This window comes from Artibeus jamaicensis, unplaced genomic scaffold (assembly GCF_021234435.1).
Source record: "Artibeus jamaicensis isolate MK-2021 breed Jamaican fruit bat unplaced genomic scaffold, CSHL_Jam_final contig_311, whole genome shotgun sequence".
Classification (NCBI taxonomy): Eukaryota; Metazoa; Chordata; class Mammalia; order Chiroptera; family Phyllostomidae; genus Artibeus; species Artibeus jamaicensis.
Window position 1 is genome coordinate 9648611 of NW_026521717.1, and position 20403 is coordinate 9669013.

Sequence of the window (20403 nt, forward strand, 5' to 3'; positions counted from 1 at the left end):
AAATAATGGCCAAACAGAAAAGAGTCAAGAAGCAAGAATTTAAAAAAGGGAGGAGAGCTTTAGGAACCTCCAGGACATCTTTAAACGCTCCAACATCCAAATTATAGGGGTACCAGAAGGTGGAAAGGCACAGCCACCAATGGAAAACTTATTTGAACAAATAATAAAGGAGAATTTCCCCAATCTGGCAAAGGAAATAGACTTCCAGGAAATCCAGGAAACTCAGAGAGTCCCAAAGAAGTTGGACCCAAGAAGGAACACACCAAGGCACATCATAATTACATTAGCCAAAATTAAAATGAAGGAGAGAATCCTAGAAGCAGCAAGAGCTAAGGGAACAGTCACCTACAAAGGAGTCCCCATCAGACTGTCAGCAGATTTCTCAAAAGAGACCTTACAGGCAAGAAGGGGCTGTAAAGAGGCATTCCAAGTCATGAAATCCAAAAACCTACAACCAAGAGTGCTCTATCCAGCAAAACTTTCATTTAGAATGGAAGGACAGATAAAGTTCTTCTCAGATAAGATCAAATTCAAGGAGTTCATCATCACCAAGCCCTTATTCTGTGAAATGTTAAAAGGACTTACCTAAGAAAAAGAAGTTAAAAAAAAAAAACATGAACAGTGAAAGGACAGCAAACTCACAGTTATTAACAACCACACCTAAAACAAAAGCAAACTAAAAGGACAGCTAGATCAGGAGTGGAAACATAGAAATGAAGATCTCAAGGAGGGTTAGCAACAGGCAAGTGGGAGGAGGAGATGGGGGGAGAAGGTACAGAAAATAAGTAGCATAGACAGTAGATAGAAAATAGATGGGGGGCAAGAATAGTGTGGGAAATACAGAATCTAAAGAACTTGAGACACATGGTCATAAACTAAAGGGGTGGTAATGGGGATGGGGAGGTATGGTGGAGGGGAATGAAGGGGGGGAATAGAACAACTGTAATGGCATAATCAATAAAAAATAAATAAATTTTAAAAAGATTGAGAGAGTGAGAGAGAGGAACAGAAGTACAAACGGAAAAACATGGCAATGAATAACTACCCATCAATAGTCATCATAAATTTAAATGGACTAAGTGCTGCAATGAAAAGACATAGAATAGCTGAATGAATAAGAAAACATGGCACATGTATATGTTGTCCATAAGAGACCTACCTCAGACAAAAAAAATATATATATATATACAAAGTCTGAAAGTAGAAGGATGCAAAAAAAATGGACATAAAAAAAGATGGGTTAGCAATACTTATATCAGACAAAATAGACTTCAAAACAAAAGCCTTAACAAGAGACAAAAGTAATGACATAATACTTAATGGAGTAGTATAACAAGAGAATACAACCCTTATAAACATATATGCCCCAATATAGGTGCACCAAAATATATAAAGAAAATATTGGAGGACTTTCAGGGAGAGATGGACAGCAATACAAACATTCTAAGAGATTTTAACACCCCACTGCCAAACATGGTTAATTCTTCCAAACACAAAATCAGTAATATTGCATCATTGAATAACACTCTAGATTAGTACTTAATTGATATTTATAAAACATTTCACCCCAAATAAGCAAAATATATATTCTTCTCAAAGACACATGGATAATTCTCAAAGATAGACCACAGGGCAGGACACAGTAGAAGCCATAAAAAATTCAAGAAAATTTAAATCTAATTGAGCATCATCTCAGATCACAGTGGCTTGAAATAAAAAATCAACATTATGGAAAAAACACATTAATATTCAAATACATGAATGCTAAGTAACATGTTATTAAATAATGAATAGGCCAAAAATGACATCAAGGAAGAAATCAAAAAGTGCCTGGAAACAAATAAAAATGAACACACAACCACCCAAAACCTATGTAACATGGCAAAGGCTATTGTGAGAGGGAAGTTCATAGCAATACGAGCCTACCTAAATAAGGCAGAAAAATCTCATATAGGTTTTTTTTGGAAGATGGCAACAGAGTAGGGCAAAGAGGATTCCGCTTCCCCCCATGCACGGGAGAAAAACCTGTCTGATCTGTGGAGGAGCACGGAAAATAGCCAACAGTGCCCCAGCATATAGACAAATAGAACTCCAGAAATTGTAGTGGACACTGAAAGACCAGACAGTGAGGAGACTGTTGCAGGTCAATAAAACCCCAGGAATAAGGGCAGAAGCCTCAGGCTGAGGCTTCTGCATCCGCTGGGCCAGGTGCCAGACACCAGGGGCCCAGGTGGGATCTGCTGCAGACTCTTTGGGAGCCCAGGGCTGGCAGCAAGGTCCTTGGGAGAAAGCCAGATCATCAGCTACCTCCCTACCTGGCCCGGCACAGTTTGAAAAACACAGGAGAGGCCTGTTTGCTTGAAGTGTCAGAGAGAAGAACGGGCACTAGGAAGCAAACAAGGGGGCCTTGATCACTCGTGGAGTTTGTGGTCACTGGCTTGGGAGAATTGAGAGTCGCCCTTGTGTTCCCTCATAACACTGGGAAAGGTTCGTGCCCAAGCCTGCAGGACCAGGGAAGCCTGACTGGAGTGCGCACCTGCACCCCAGCCCATGGCGGTGACTCCCAAGGAAACAGTACACTAAAGTACACCTGGATTCCCTTGGTGAAGCACTGGGGAGAGGCACCAGTCTGGATCTTGAGAGAGTGCTTCTGAGACAGGCTGAGTACACCCAGAAGAAAGGCCACACAAATTGCCCCTCAGCCTGCGGCAGCAAGTCAAAGCAGAAAAACTGGTTTGGCCAGCTGGAAACCAACAAGAGGTGTTTTTTTTTTTTTGGTTGTTTGTTTGTTTTTTTTTAAGTAATCTTTTATTTTTAACTTTATTATTGTTTTATCTTTCAATACTTTTCCCCATTCTTTCCTTTTCTTGTTTTATTCCTTCTTTCTTTCTTTCCAAATTTATTTCCTTTTCATTCTTTCTGCTGCCCCCTTTTTTTTTCCCCACACAATTGAGACAAAAAATTTGGAATTGCGAAAAGACAAGACATGAACCCAAAGTGGGGGCAATCCCAAAAGTAGAGACAGAAAAACAAATTTCACTTTGCTATAGCAAAGAAACTACAAGTTACTGCATATTTGTATTATTTTTCTTTATTTTTTATTATTCTTACATCTTTTATTTTAATACTATCTTTGTATTCCTCCTCTTTCTGTATAGTCTTCTTTGCCTTGGCTGGATATATTATATTATTTGACAGGTTTCCCCTGTCCTCTTATTTATAGTGTATTGCTAATTTACTGTCCCTGACTTCACCTGTGCTCCATTAGCACACTGTTGAAGGTCCAATACTCCTTATTCTTGGTATCTCATAGATTCTTTCATATGACTGTTGTTATAATATTATTATAAATAATAGCTGTTTCATACTATTGTAAATACTACACAACACTCCTCCCAGATCTTAGCCCACTTCATTGTTGCCTGAAATATAATACTGTAGTGGTTAACTCTATTCTCTCACACACTAGTCATATTTACCATCCTTTATTCTCACGTTACCTCAGAATCTGATTATTCACAACCTCACTGCTTTCTATATAAAACTCACAAAACTTCCCACCCAAACAAGAGCCTTATCTTCTTTCCATTCTTTCTAAAAAGTGGCTAGTTGGGTTGAAGATTATGATTATCACTATACACACCCAAAGGATCTCCTATCTCTTCTCTACCAGCTGCTACTGTAAATATCATAAAATACTCTCCTGCAGCCATAAACCATGTTGCCTTCCCCTCCAGCTAATCACAAAAATAAAGAGTAGGTGGAACCGGTAAACACCAGGATACACACTGGAAGAGGAAACCCAACAACAAAGGAACCACCAACAGATAACAGTAGAAGAAGATGAATGAGACAGTGGAACAACACAAACCTCAGTCCAAGACCTATCTGGAAATACAACTAAACAGTGGAGAAACTACCTAGTGCAAACAACTGAACCTAGTGCAAAAGAGAATTCTCGAAACCCTGTACACACAGAAGAAATAGCTTCAACACAACCCACCCTCACCACCACAACAAATTAAAATGGGTAGTGGACAGAGGGACCATCAGTTCATCATCTGGTTGGAAGGACCCACAAAAAAAGACCCCAAAACAAACAAAACCCAAAGACAAACTCAAGCCAGGTAATGGACAGCCTCTACCATGAGCTGGGAAGATCAAGAAGACTATACCACTGAATCTCAGAGGTATTATACCACAGAAGATCACACCATAAACCCAGGAAGCCAGGACAAATAAATTTAAGACACTGAAGCTAACTAGAAGAGTCCTACAAACAATAGGAAGACAAAGAAACAATCTCCAAATGAAAGAAAAGGAGGAAGCCTCAGAAAGAACGTAAGATGAAATAGAGGCAAGTCAACTATCAGATATTGAATTCAAAGCACTGGTTATCAGGAAGTTCAAAGAGCTCACAATGAGCTACCAGAAACTACAGGGGAATTACAATGAACTCACTGCAAAATATATCAACATGAAAAAGGAAATAGAAACTATCAGCAAGGGCCAAGAGGAAATGAAAAATACAATTTTTGAACTGAAGAAAGTGAAAAGACTCAAAAGCAGGATCAATGAAGAAGATCGGATCAGCGAGTTGGAAGACAAAGTAAAAAAAAAAGCTCACAGAAACAGCAAGAATAGAAAAAGAGGCTCAGAAAGAATGAAGAGGGAATAAGAAGAATGCAAGACACTATGAAACATAAAATATCCCAATAATAAGGATACCACAAAGAGAAAGAAAGAGCAAGGGAGAGAAAATCATCCTGAAAAAGTAATGATGGACAACTTCCCTAACTTGATGAGAGAAAAAGTCACATAAATCCAGGAAACATAGATAGTTCCAATCTAGAGGAACCCAAAGTGGCCCACTTCAAGACACATCATCATTAAAATGGCAAAATTCCAAGACAAAGAGAAAATCTTAAAGGCAGCAAGGGAGAAAAAAGAAGTAACATACAAGGGAGCCCAAATAAGGTTAGCTGCTGACTTCTCAATGGAAACACTCCAAGCAAGAAGAGAATGGCAAGAAATATTCCAAGTAATGAGAACCAGAGGCCTGCAACCAAAGCTACTTTATCCAGCAAGGCTCTCAATCAAGATAGAAGGCCAAATAAGAGGTTCCAAGACAAAGAAGTCTAAAAGAATACACCTCCACCATACAAGATCTTCAAGAAATACTAAAAGGACTGCTTTAAGAAAAGAAAGGAAAAAGGAGAGACGAAGAGAAACATAGTTATAAAAATGACAATGAATATCTACCTATCAATAATAACCTTAAATGTAAGTAGATTAAATGCTCCAATAAAAACATAAAATAGCTTAATGGATAAGAAAGCGTGACCCACACACATGCTGCCTACAAGAGACCCATCTCATGAAAAAACACCTACACAGACTAAACCTGAGGAGCTGATAACAAATTTTCCAAGCAAAGGGCCAGAAAAAGAAGCCAGGGTAGAAATACTCATATCAGACAAAATAGTCTTCAATAAAAAGAGACCCAGAAGGTCACTTCATAGTACTCAAGGGAAGAATCCACCAAGAAGACATAAACATCATTAATATATATGCACCCAACATAGGAGTACCCAACTATATAAAAGAAATCTTAGAGGACTTCGAGAAAGATATTGACAGCAACACAATTATAGTTGGGGATTTTAACACCCCACTATCAAAAATGAACAGATCTTCCAAACAAAATATCAACAGAGATATTGTGGCATTGAACAATGTTCTAGATGAAATGGACTTAACTAATATATATAGAGCCCTTCATCACAAAGAAGATAAATACACATTGTTTTCAAATGTGAATGGAATAATTTCAAAGATAGACCACAAGATAGGACTCAAAAAAAGCCTGAACAAATTTTAGAAAATTGAAATCAGGCCAAGCATAGATCAATGAAACATAATAGGGAGCCCACAAATAAACTCACACTTTTATAGCTGATTAATATTCAACAGAAAAAGCAAGCACATATTTTAGGCTTAAGATAGTTTATTCAATAAATGATATTGGGAAAATTGGGCAGACAAATGCAGAAAAACAAAAATAGACCACCTTCTTACACTACGCACAAGAATAAATCCAAAATAGATAAAAAACTTAAAAATCCCAAGCCATAAAAATGCTATGAGAAAATATAGGCAGCAAAATCTGACAGAGCTTGCAGACATTTTTATCGGATATCTTTCCAGGCAAGGGAAGCAAAAGAAAAAATAAACAAATTGGACTTCATCAAACTAAAAAGTTTTTCCACAGCAAAGGAAATCATCAACAAAATAAAAAGAGAACCTATAAAGTGGGAGGACATATTCACTAATATATAAGGAATTAATATCCAAAATTTATAAAGTACTTACAAAATTTAATGCCAAAAAAATCCAGTTTAAAAAATGGATAAATAATATAAGTAGACTCTTCTCCAAAGAGGACATACAGATGGTCAATAGACCAACAAAAAGATGCTTAACATCACTAATAATAAAAATATGCAAAGAAAAAACACAATGTGATACCATCTCTCACCTGTCAGAATGACTATCAGGAAGCAGTTACCCTATTCATAGACTGATAGAATTTACGTCATTAAAATTCCATACTACCCAAAGTAATCTGTAGATTCAATGCAATTCTTATCAATATACCATTGGCCTATTTCACAGATCTAGAATAATACTTCTAAAGATTATATAGAACCAAAAAAGATCCCAAATAGCCACAGCAATCTTGAGAAAGAAGAACAAAGTTGGAGGGATCAAAATACCTGACACGAAACTATACAAGGCCACTGTAATCAGAACAGTCTTATACTGGCATAATAACAGATACATAGATCAATAGGACAGAATAGAGAGCCCAGTAATAAACCCCAGTCTCTGTGGTCAATTAATATTTGACAAAGGGGAACATGCATACAATGGAGTAGAAATAGCCTCTTCAATAGTGGTGCTGGGAGAACTAGGCTGGTACATGCAAAAAAAAGAAGAAGAAATGGAAGGAAGGAAGGAGGGAAGGAAGGAGGGAAGGAAGGAAGGAAGGAAGGAAGGAAGGAAGGAAGGAAGGAAGGAAGGAAGGAAGGAAGGAAGGAAGGAAGGAAGGAAGGGAGAAAGGAAGGGAGGGAGGAAGGGAGGGAGGAAGGAACTATACCACATATTTACACCATACACCAGAATATACTCAAAATGAAAAAAATGAAATATAAATTGTGATATCATAAAAGTCCTAGCACAAAACATAGGTAGTAAAATTTTAGATATCCCAAATACAGATAGTTTTGCAGATACCTCTCCTAAGACCATGAAGATAAAGAAAAATTTAACAAATGGGACTACATCAAGTTAAAGACATTCTACGCAGCTGGTAAAACCATCATCAAAATGAAAAAGGAACTGACTATATGGTGGAACTTCATACTTGCCAATGAAATGTTGTGCAAGGGTTTGATCTCCAAAATATGTTAAGTACACATATGACTTAACACCAGGGAAACAAACAATCTAATTTAAAAATAGGCAAAGGAGGACATGCTGATGGTGCATATACAAATGAAAAATTGTTCAACATCACTAGCCATCAGAGAGAGATGCAAATGAAAACCATGAGCCTTGGCTGGTGTTGCTCAATGGGTTGAGTGCTAGCCTGCAGACCAAAGGGTTGCAGGTTTAATTCCCAATCAGGGCACATGCCTGGGTTGTGGGCCAGGTTCCTAGTAGGAGGCACATGGGAAGCCAATATTCATTGATATTTCTCTCCCTCTCTTTCTCCCTCCCTCCCCTCTCTGTAAAAATAAGTAAATAAAATCTTTTAAAAAACAGAGAGTGAGATATCATGTCCCATCTGTCAAAATGACTATCATTAATAAATCAACAAACAACACATGCTGAGGAGGATGTGGAGGAAAACAATCCTATGGCATTGTTGGTGGAAATGCACACTGGTACAGCCACTGTAAAAAAATATATGATGAGAGGAGGGAAGATGGCAACGGAGTAGGATGGAGCGGATTCCAGCTCCCGTAATTGTGGTTGAAAATTCTGGCAGATCTACAGAGAAACAGCACAATAAATAGACCAGAGATTTTGATGGATGCTCAAGGACCAGACAGCAGCAGGTCAGTGGGGTCTCAGGGACCAGAGTAAAGACAAGAGCAGCGGCAGGGGCTGGTGACCCCAGCCAGGAGGCCCTTGTGCTGCCTCTGCACTGGTGGACCAGTGCCAGAGGTGTCTGCCACAGGAGCCTGGGCACCCAGCAGCTTCGGTAGGCAACCAGCGCTGGCCAGCAGCTCCCTCCCTCCCCCCTCTAAGCAAGGCTGAACAACACCGGGAAGAGACCTCCCTGCTTGCATTTACAGGGAGGGTTACAAAGACAGAGGGCCGTGTTCAGCTGCAGAGCTGCAGACTCTGTGGTCGCCAGCCTGGGAGAATTGAGAGGCGCATTGTCATCATCAGTCTGGCTGGGGATTGGGCTGGGCTGAGAAGCAGGCTGTCAGGAGAGTTGTTTTGTTTTGTTTTGTTTTGTTTTGTTTTGTTTTGTTTTGTTTTGTTTTGTTTTGTTTTGGTTTGGTTTGGTTTGGTTTGTTTTGTTTTGTTTGTTTTGTTTTGTTTTGTTTTGAAAGTGGACTGAGGTATTCTCCTGCCAGGGCAGCTTGGCTTCCTTCCCACCCAGCCTGGCAGCAATCCAGGGGGAAAGCAGAGGCATTTGAGTCCCCACCACAGGACTGGGAAGTACCTTGCAGGTTAGAGGGACCCAGGCAGCCTGGCAGGTGTGCGGGCGCCCACACCCCAGTCTGGTAGCCTGGCTGGTGTGCTTGCTTGACCCACCGTCCCAGCCCACAGAGAGGTCCTGCTACAACCAAAAAAACCGGTCTGGACAGTTTGAAACCAAGAAGGGAAGGTTTTTTTGTTGTTAGTGGTGGTTTTTTTCCTTTCTTTAGTAACTATTTTTTAGCAATCTTATATATTTTTAATTTTATTATTGCTTTATCTTTCAATACTTTGTTCCTCTCCTTTCTTTTTTCCTGTTTTAGTCCCTCTTCCTTTCTTCCCAAACTCATCACTTTTGCCGCCCTTCTCCTGCCTTTTCTTTTGTATGTTTGTTTGTTGCTTTGTTTTCTTTTACCCACAAGAGACACAAAGAACTGGGAACTGCAAAAAAACCAGAGTGGGACCCAAAGAGGGGGCATCTCAACAGTAGAGACAGAGAGACAAATTTCACTTTGCTATAGCAGAGAAGCCACAAGTTGCTGCATATTTTTTCATTATTCTCACTTCTTTTATATTTTAATAGTACCTTTGTATTCCTCCTCTTTCTGTATAGGCTTCTTAGTCTTGGCTGATTATGTCATATTATTTTACAGGTTTCCCCTGTTCTTTCTTCTACAGTGTATTGCTAATCCTCTATACTTCAGGCTACTTGTTTTCCTTTAGCACACTACCCAAAGTTCTATACCCCCTATTCAGACAGATCACATAGAGTCTATTATATGATTGCTGCTCTAATATTATCATAAATAATAGCTGTTTTATACAACTGTAAATACTTCACAACCCATCTCCCAGACCTTAGCCCACTATACAGGTTCCTGAATTCTATTACTATAGTGATTAAATCTATTTGCTCTCACACTACAACTATTTACTATTCTTTACTCTCACCTTACCTCAAACTCTGACTGCCCCGCAACCTCACTGCTTTCTAGATCCAAACTCACAAGCCTTCCCTCCCCAACAAGAGACTTATTTTTCCTCCATCCTTTCTTAAAAGTGGCAAGTTGGGTTGAGGATTACGGTTAACACTACATATAGCCTAAAGATCTTCTATCTCTTCTCTACTCACTGTGACTGTATATATCATAAAATACTATTCTGCTGTCATAAACAATTTTTCCTCCCCCATCAACTGATAACACTGACACATAAGAAAAAAAAAAGGTGTAGGTGGAAGCAGAGAACGACAGGATAACCAAAAGAGACTGCACCACTGAAATTCACAGGCATTCCACCACAGAAGTTCACACCATAAACCCAGGGAGTCAAAACAGATTAATCTAAGAAGCTGAGGCTAACAAGAAGAGTCTCACAAACACGGGCAAGACAAAGAAACAATCCCCAAATGAAAGGAAAGGAGGAACCTTCAGAAAGAATGTTAAATGAAACAGAGGCAAGTCAACTATCAGATACTGAATTCAAAGCACTGGTTATCAGGAAATTGAAAGACCTCACAATGAGCTACCAGAAACTACAGGGGAGCTTAAACAATCTCATCACAAACCATATCAACAAGAAAAAGGAAATGGAAACTATCAGCAAAGTCAAAGAGGAAATGAAGAATACAATTTCTGAACTAAAGAACACAGTAGGAGGTATCAAAAGTAGGATCAATGAAGCAGGGGATCAGATCAGTGAGTTGGGGAACAAAGAAAAAAAAAACTCCCAGAAAGAGCAACAAAAGGAAAAGAGGCTCAGAAAGAATGCAGAAGGATTAAGAGAAATGCAATACAATATGAAACGTAATAATATCCAAATAATAGGAATACCAAAAGGAGAAGAAGAAGAACAAGGGATAGAAAATCTAGTTGAAAGAGTAATGATGGAAAATTTCCCTAATTTGATGAGAGAAAAAGTCACGCAAATCCAGGAATCACAGAGTCCCAATCAAAGGGAACCCAAAGAGGCCTACTTCAAGACACATCATCGTTAAAATGGAAAAATTTCAAGACAAAGAGAGAATCTTAAAGGCAGCAAGGGAGAAAAAAGAAGCAACATACAAGGGAGCTCCAGTAAGGTTAGCTACTGACTTCTCTGTTTTGTTTTCAATTTTTTAAATTATATTTTATTGATTACATTGTTATACTTGTCCCAATTTTTTCCAATTTGCCCCCTCCACACATCACTCCCCATTCCCTCCACCATTGTTCATGTCCACGGGTCATGCATATAAGTTCTTGGGCAACTCCATTTCTATACTGTACCTTAAATCCCCATGGCTATTCTGTAACTACCTACTTCTATTTCTTAATGCCCTCACCTCTTCAACCATTTCCTTTCATCCGCCTTCCATCTGGCAACCATCAAAACATTCTATGTCCATGATTCTATCTCTGTTCTTGTTTGCTTAGTGTGTTTTTTAGATTACATTGTTGATAGATTTGTATTTGTAGCCATTTTATTGTTCATAGTGTTGATATTCTTTTTCTTAAATAAGTTCTTTAATATTTTATATAATAATGGCTTGGCGATGATGAACTCCTTTATTTTTTTCTTGTCTGAGAAGCTCTTTACCTGTCCTTTGATTTTATATGTGAGTTTTGCTGGTTAGAACAATCTTGGCTGTAGGTCCCTGCTTTTCATCACTTTGAATATTTCTTGTCAATCCCTTCTAGCCTGCAAAGATTCTTTGGAGTAATCAGCTGATGGTCTTATGGGAACTCCCTTGTAGCTAACTAACTTCTTTCCTCTTGATGCTTTTAAGATTCTCTCTTTACCTTTAATCTTTTGCCTTTTAATTATGATGTATCTTAGAGTGGGCTTCTTTATATCTATTTTGTTTGGGACTCTGTCCTTTCTGGACTTGCAAGTCTATTTCCTTCACCCAATTAAGGTAGTGTTCTTTCATTACTTTTTCAAATAGATTTCCAATTTCTTGCTCTTTCTATTCTCCTTTTGGTATTCCTATAAAGTGAATGTTGGACCTTTTTTAGTTACCCCAGAGGCTGCTTATCCGATCCTCATTTTTTTGGTTTATTTTTCTCCTTGTTGTTCTGATTGGCTGTTTTTTCCTTCCTTATGTTCCATATCACTGATTTGATTCTCAGCTTCATCTACTCTCCTGTTGTTTCCTTGTAAATTGTTCTTTATTTCATTTAGTGAATCCTTCGTTTCTGACTGGATATTTTTTATGCTGTTGAAGTCTTTACCAAGTTCCTTGAGCATCCTTATAACCAGTGTTCTGAACTCTGCATCTGATAGATCACTTATCTCCAATTTTTTTTAGATCTTTTTCTGGAGTTTTGATCTGTTTTTTCATTTGGGCCATGTCTCCTTGTTTTGGCAGCCTCCCTGTGTTTGTTTCTATGTATTAGGTAGAGTTGCTATAACTCCCTGTCTTGGTATTGTGGTCTAATGTAGTAGGTGTTCTATAGGATCCAGTGGCACAGACTCCCCTACCACCCAAACTGGGTACTTGAGGTACACCTTTCATTTGGGGCTGAGTGCACCCTCTTCTTATAGTTAAGTGTTGGTTGACATTGGCATTTCAATGGGAGGGATTTACCATGCCAATCACCTGCAGGGATTGGCTGTGACCACTGACCACCAACCTCCATGAGTGGTGGATCACCTGTGCATGGGCAGGTTGGTGGTGCTCTGACGTGGTCTGTAGCTGTTCACTGGCTGCACAGGCTCTGGCATTTCCTGGGTGGTGCAGGCCAAGATCATCCCGAAACTGTGTTCTGCCCAGAGCCATGTTTCATGAGCTATCAAGCAATCTGAGATGGCTGCTACTTATGCTGGGCTTGGAGATTTCCACGCAAAGTCAAGCTGAGAATCTAGGCTTCCTGCTACTAGTACTGGGCCTGGTGCTCATTGAGGCCAGCTGTTGCTTGTTTGATAGGATTTAGGAAGTTGTGAACCATGAGCTAACACCAAATATTCATGTGGAAAAGCATTTTGGGTGGGCCAGTAATTTGGGTGGGGCAGAGTCTCCAGGGATGTCCAAGGCAGATCAAACAGTGTTAGCCAGGCTGATGGCATCTCAGATGTGGCACCAGCTTGATAACTCTGTGGGTGCAGTATTTAGGAAAGGGACAATGGTCTCTGCTCGCCTTGATGCCAGACACTTAAGTTCCTCATTGTATACCACTGGTGCCATTCAAGCTGCTACCCCAGTGCTGGAGTTCAGAGGGAGTGAGTCTGAGTAGATGAGTTCATGTGTGAATTGTTTAATAGGAACTGCTTGGGACACCGGAAGCTTCTTTCACCAACTCAGTCCCCACTAGTTTTTGTAGCCAGAAGTTGTAGGGACTTATATTTCTGGAACTGGAACCCTGGGATAGGGGTCCTGGTGTGGGTCTGGTGGTCCTTAATCCTGAAATATCCTTCTCAAATTTATTTTTTCCAAAATGAGGACATTTTTTATTTAAAAAAATTTTAAGTTATAATTTTCTTTTCACTCCTGTCTCCTGACTAAAAACAGGCTTTTGATGAATTTGCCTCCTCTCTGGGAAGAGAAAAAGCATCAATTCTTTTCCTCCAGTGTCATCTTCTCCCCTAAAGCCTTTCCCCAGACTTGAGGAAGACTCATTATAGGTTACTGGAGTTGGTAAAGAATAAATGTCAAGATGGACTTTCAGAACCTTAATATCCTGCCTGCTGGTTTCATGGAATGCTGGATTTCTTTTTTTTTTTCAATTTTTTATTTTATATTTATTTTTTCACAAAAATTTTATTTAGTTATTTTTCAAGTAAAGTTTTTGCCTGTTTCTCCAATCCCAGCCCCCCACCCCGTGCTCCCCACCTCCCTCCAATTTCCACCACCCTTAGTTCTCATCCCTGTGTCCTTCCTATTTGTTCCTCCAAATCCCTCCCCCCTTTTCCCCTTAACTTCCCTTCCTTCTCCCCTCTGGTCACTATCCCCCTGTTCTCTATTTCAGTGTCTTTGTTTTTATTCTCCTTGCTTATTTGTTTTGTTGTTTAGCTTCCTGTTAAAGCTGAGATCATATGGTATTTGTCTTTCAACACCTGGCCTATTTCACTCAGCATAATGCTTTCCAGTTCCATCCATGTTGTTGCAAAGGGTAGGAGCTCCTTCTTTCTCTCTGCTGCATAGAATTCCATTGTGTATATGTACCACAAATATTGATCCATTCATTTACTGATGGGCACCTTGGTTGCTTCCAACTCTTGGCTATTGTAAATTGTGCTGCTATGAACATTGTGGTGCATAGGTTCTTTGATATTGATGTTTTAGGATTCTTAGGATGTAATCCTAGTAGTGGAATTGCTGGGTCAAAAGGAAGGTCGATTTTTATTTTTCTGAGAAAATTCCATACTGTTTTCCATAATGGTTGTACCAGTCTGCAATCCCACCAACAGTGAACTAAGGACCCCTTTTCCCTACAACCTCTCCAACATTTGTTGTTTGTTGCTTTATTTATGATAGCCATCCTGACTGGTATAAAGTGGTATCTCATTGTGGTTTTAATTTGCATCTCGCTGATGGCTAGAGATATTGCAGCATCTCTTCATGTGTCTCTGGATATCCTGTATGTCCTCCTTGGAGAAGTGTCTGTTCAAGTCCTTTTCCCATTTTTTAATTGGGTTGGGTGTCTTCTTAGAGTGGAGTCGTGTAAGTTCTTTGTGTATTTTGGACATTAAACCTTCATCTGAGGTATCATTGACAAATATGTTTTCCCATACAGTTGGTTGTCTTGCTAATTTAATACTGTTCTCCTTAGCCATGCAGAAGCTTTTTATTTTGATGAAAACGCATTTGTTTATTCTTTCCTTTATATTCCTTGCTCTAGGGGACATATCCGTAAAAATGTTGCTGCGTGGAATATCTGAGATTTTCTTGTCGATGTTCTGCTCTAACACTTTAATGGTGTCACGGCTTACATTTAAGTCTCTTCTCCACCTTGAGTTTATTTTGGTGTATGGTGTAAGTTTGTGCTCAAGTTTCATTTTTTTGCACATAGCTGTCCAGTTCTCCCAACACCATTTATAGAACAGGCTATCTTTACTCCATTTTATATTCCTGCCCCCTTTGTCAAATATTAATTGACTGTAGAGAGTTGGGTTGATTTCTGGGCTCTCTGTTCTGTTCCATTGGTCTATGGGCCTGTTTTTATGCCAGTACCAGATTGTTTTGATTACAGTCTCCTTGTATCACAGTTTGATATCAGGTATTGTGATCCCTCCTACTTTGTTCTTCTTTCTCAAATGTGCAGCTGCTATTCTGGGTCATTTATGGTTTCATATAAATTTTTGAAGTGTTTGTTCTATGTCTGTGAAATATGCCATTGGTACTTTAATAGGTATTGTATTGAATCTCTAAATTACTTTGGGTACTATGTACATTTTGATGATGTTAATTCTTCCAATTCATGAAGAAGGTATATGTTTCCATTTGTTTGTGTCTTCCCTGATTTCTTTCTTCAGTGCTGTGTAGTTTTCTGCATACAGGTCTTTTACCTCCTTGATTAGGTTTATTCCCAGATATTTTATTCTTCTTTTTGCTATATCGAATGAATTTTTTTTCTTGATTTCTGCTTCTGCTGATTCACTGTTGTTATACAAAAATGCCTTTGATTTCTGGATATTGACTTTGTATCCTGCTGTTTTGCCAAATTCATTAATTAGTTGGAGCAGTTTTGGGGTAGAGTCTATAGGATTTTCCATGTACACTATCATGTCATCTGCAAACAGTGACAGTTTTGTTTTCTCCTTTCCTATTTGGATGCCTTCTATTTCATTTTCTTGCATAATCCCTGTGGCCAAAACTTCCAAAACTATATTGAATAGAAGTGGTGAAAGTGGACATCCTTGTCTTGTTCCTGATCTTAGTGAAAAAGCTTTTAATTTTTTCCCATTGAGTATGATATTGGCTGTAGGTCTCTCATATATGGCTTTTATTATATTGAGGAACGCTCCATCTATTCCCACTTTGCTGAGTGCTTTTATCATAAATGGATGTTGTACCTTATCAAAAGCTTTTTCCGCATCTATTGATATGATCATGTGGTTTTATCTTTTCTTTTATTTATGTGATGTATTACATTTACTGCTTTGCGAATGTTGAACCATCCTTGCATCCCTGGATGAATCCCACTTGGTCATGGTGTATGATCTTTTTGATATATTGTTGGATGCGATTTTTCAGTATTTTGTTCAGGATTTTAGTGTCTATGTTCATCAGCAATATTGGCCTGAAGTTTTCTTTCTTTGTTGTGTCTCTATCTGGTTTTGTAATTAGGATGATGCTGCCTTCATAAAAAGAATTTGGGAGTTTTCCATTTTTCTGGATTTTTTTTGGAATAGTCTGTGAAGAATAGGGGTTAGCTCTTCCTTAAATGCTTTGTAGAATTCTCCTGTGAAACCATCTGGTCCAGTGCTTTTGTGTGATGGAAGTTTTTTTTATTACTGCTTCAATTTCTTTTCCTGTTATTGGTGTGTTCAGATTCTGTTTCTTTTTCATTAAGTTTTGGAAGATCATATTTTTCTAGAAATGTGTCCATTTCCCCTAGGTTTTCAAATTTCTTGGCATACAGTTTCTTATAGTAATTTCTTACAATCCCTTCTATTTCTGTGGTATCAGTTGTAATCTCTCCTCTTTCATTTCTGATTGTGTTTATTTGTATCTTCTCTCTTCTTTTCTTGATGAGCCTACTTCAAGGCTTGTCTACTTTGTTTAATCTTCTCAAAGAACCATCTCCTGGATTCATTGATCCTTAGAATTGTGCTTTTGGTCTCTATGTCATTTACTTCTGCTCTGATCCTGGTTATTTCCTTCCTTCTACTTTCTCTGGGCTGTTTTTGTTATTGTTCCTCAAGTTCTTGCAGGAGTAGGGTAAGACTGTTAGTTGTTTCTATCTTCTTTAGGTAGGCCTGTATTGCTATAAACTTCCGTCTCAGGACTGCCTTTGTTGTGTCCCATAAGTTTTGGGCTGTTGTGAGATCATTTTCATTAGTTTCGAGAAATGTTTTGACTTCTTCCCTAATTTCATTCTTGACCCATTCGTTGTTGGAGAGCATACCATTCAGTCTCCGTGATTTTGGTTGTTTTGGTTTTTTTTCCTTTTGGGTTGGTTTCCAATTTCAGTCCCTTGTCGTCAGAAAAAAATACTTAGTATGATTTCAATTTTCTTGAATTTGTTGAGGCTTGTTTCATGTCCTGTCATGTGGTCTATCATTGAAAATATTCCATGTGCATTTGAAAAGAATGTGTATTTAGCTCTTTAGGATGAAGGGCTCTGCATACAGCAGTTAAGTCTATTTCATCAAGGGTGTTGGTTAATGCCATAATATCTTTGTTGATATTTTGTTTGAAGACCTGTCCATTTTTGATAGTGGGGTGTTAAAATGCCCTACTGTAATTGTGTTCCTGTCAATATCTTTCTTGAAGTCCTCTAAGATTTTGTTTATTTATTTGGGTGCCCCTATGTTTGGTCATTTGATACCACTCAAGGGAAGAATCCACCAAGGAAACATTTACATTGTAAACATATATGCACCAAACATAGGGGCACCCAAATATACCAAGAAAATCTTAGAGGACTCCAAGAAAGATATTGACAGCAACACAATTATTGTAGGGGATTTTAACACCCCACTATCAAAATGGACAGATATTCCAAACAAAATACCAACAAAGATATTGCAGCATTAAACAACACCCTAGATGAAATGAACTTAACTGATATGTATAGAGGCCTTCATCCCAAAGAAGCTAAATACACATTCTTTTTGAATGCACATGGAACATTCTCAAAGATAGACCACATGATAGGACACAAAACGAGTCTCAAAAGTTCAAGAATATTGAAATCACACCAAGCATCTTCTCTGACCACAAGGGACTGAAATTAGAAACCAAACCCAAAGAAAAAACCCAAAGCACCCAAAATCATGGAGACTGAATGGTATGTTATTTAACAATGAATGGGTCAAGAATAAAATTAGGGAAGAAATCAAAAAGTTTCTGGAAACAAATGAAAATGATCTCAAACAACCCAAATCTTATGGGACACAGCGAAGGCAGTACTGATAGGGAAGTTTATAGCAATACAGGCCTCCCTAAAGAAGATAGAAACATTTCAAACAAACAACCAAACCCTACGCCTGAAGAACTAGAGGAAAAATACAGACAGCCCAAAGCTAGTAGAAGGAAGGAAATAACCAAGATCAGAGCAGAATTAAATGAGCAAGAGACTAAAAGCACAATTCTAACGATCAATGAATCCAGGAGTTGGTTCTTTGAAAACATAAACAAAATAGTCAAACCTTTAAGTGGGCTCATCAAGAAAAGAAGAGAGAGGACACAAAAACACAATCAGAAATGAAAGGGGAGAGATTACAACTGATAACACAGAAATAGAAGGGACTGTAAGAAACTTCTATGAAGAACTGTATGCCAAAAAATTTGAAAACCTAGGGGAAATGGACACATTTCTAGAAAAATATAATCTTCCAAAACTCAATGAAAATGAGGCAGAAAACCTGAACAAACCAATACCAGCAGATGAAATTGAAGTAGTAATAAAAAAACTCACCTCACACAAAAGCACTGGACCAGATGGTTTCACAGGAGAATTCTACAAAGCATTTGATGAAGAGCTAACCCCTATTCTTCACAGACTATTCCAAAAATTCCAAAATGATGGAAAACAACCAAACTCTTTTTTTGAAGCCAGCATCATCCTAATTTCAAAACCAGACAAAGACAAAACAAAGAAACAAATCTTCAGTCCAATATCGCTGATGAACATAGATGCTAAAATCCTCAACAAAATATTCTCAACCACATCCAACAATACATTAAAAAGATCATACACCATTATCAAGTGGGATTCATCCCAGGGATGCAAGGATGGTTCAATATTCACAAATCAGTAAATGTAAAACCTCACATAAACAAAAGGAATGATAAAACTACATGATCATATCAATAGATGCGGAAAAAGCTTTTGATAAGGTACAACACCCATTTATGATAAAGGCACTCTGCAAAGAGGAAATAGATGGAGCATTCCTCAATATAATAAAGGCCGTATATGAGAGACCTATAGGAAACATCATACTCAATGGGCAAAAACTAAAATCTTTTCCACTAAGATCAGGAACAAGACAAGGATGTCCACTTTCACCCCTTCTATTCAATATAATATTGGAAGTTTTAGCCACAGCAATCAGTCAAGGAAAGGAAATAAAAGGCATCCAAATCGAAAAGGAGGAAACAAAACTGTAATTGTTTGCAGATGACATGACAGTGTACATGGAAAATTCTACAGACTCTACTCAAAAACTGCTCTAACTAATAAATGAATTTGGCAAAAGAGTGGGTTACAAAGTCAATATTGAGAAATCAAAGGCATTTTTGTATACTAACAATGAATCAGCAGAAGCAGAAATCAGGGGAAAATGCATTCGATATAGCAAAAACAAAAATAAAATATCTGGGAATAAACCTAACCAAGAAGGTGGAAGACCTGTATGCAGAAAACTACACAGCACTGAAGAAAGAAATCAAGGAAGACACAAACAAATGGAAACATATACCTTCTTCATGGATTGGAAGAATTAACATCATCAAAATGTCCATACTCCCCAAAGCAATATACAGATTCAATACAATACCTATTAAAGTACCAATGGCATATTTCACAGACATAGAACAAACACTTCAAAAATTTATATGAAACCATAAATGACCCTGAATAGCAGCTGCAATTTTGAGAAAGAAGATCACAGTAGGAGGTTTCACAATACCTGATATCAAGCTGTATTACAAGGTCAGTGTAATCAAAACAGCCTGGTACTGGCATAAAAACAGGCAGATAGACCAATGGAACAGAACGGAGAGCCCAGAAATCAACCCAACTCTCTACACTCAATTAATATTTGACAAAGTGGGCAGTAACATGAGATGGAGTAAAAAATAGCCTGTTCTACAAATGGTGTTGGGAATACCGGACAGCTACATGTGAAAAAATGAAACTTAGACTTCTGGCAAGATAGAGGCATAGGTGGAGATGCTGTGCTTCCTCACACAACCAAGTTTAGAGACAACTAAATAATAGCAACAGAAAACACAACCAGAACACAGAAAATTGAACTTTTTGGAAGTCTGATAACAACAAATTCTTCAGACTGACCAGTAAGAGGGGCGAAACCAGCAGCTGGCAGAGCAGGGTAGCACAGGAAAACTTGGTCAGAGGGACTCAGGCATGCAGAATTTAGGTGCAGGGTTGGATCTGGGGGGCAACTCAGCAAACAGTTGCGGGAAAACAGCAAGGGAGCAGGGCTGCGGGTTGACTGTGGTCACACATTCCTGTGTGGATAGACAAGCGAGGGAGTGGGTGATTGGACGAGAGCCAGCAGTCCCAGTGGCAAGTGGTGGTGGAGGGCACCACCATTTCTCCACTCTAACCCCGCCTCCACATACAGGGTCACAACCCAGCGACCTGGGAGTCCAAGGCTCTGCTCCTCATACTTAACGGGTGCAAACAGACCAAAAATGGCTCAAGAAGATCTCAAAGCCCCAGAGCCTATAAATCTAAGCCATGAAGAAATAGCAAAACTCTCAGACGCACAGTTTAACACTGGTCATCAGGATCCTCACAGAACTGGTTGATTATACCGACAAATTAGACAAATATATGAAGGCGAAACTAATTG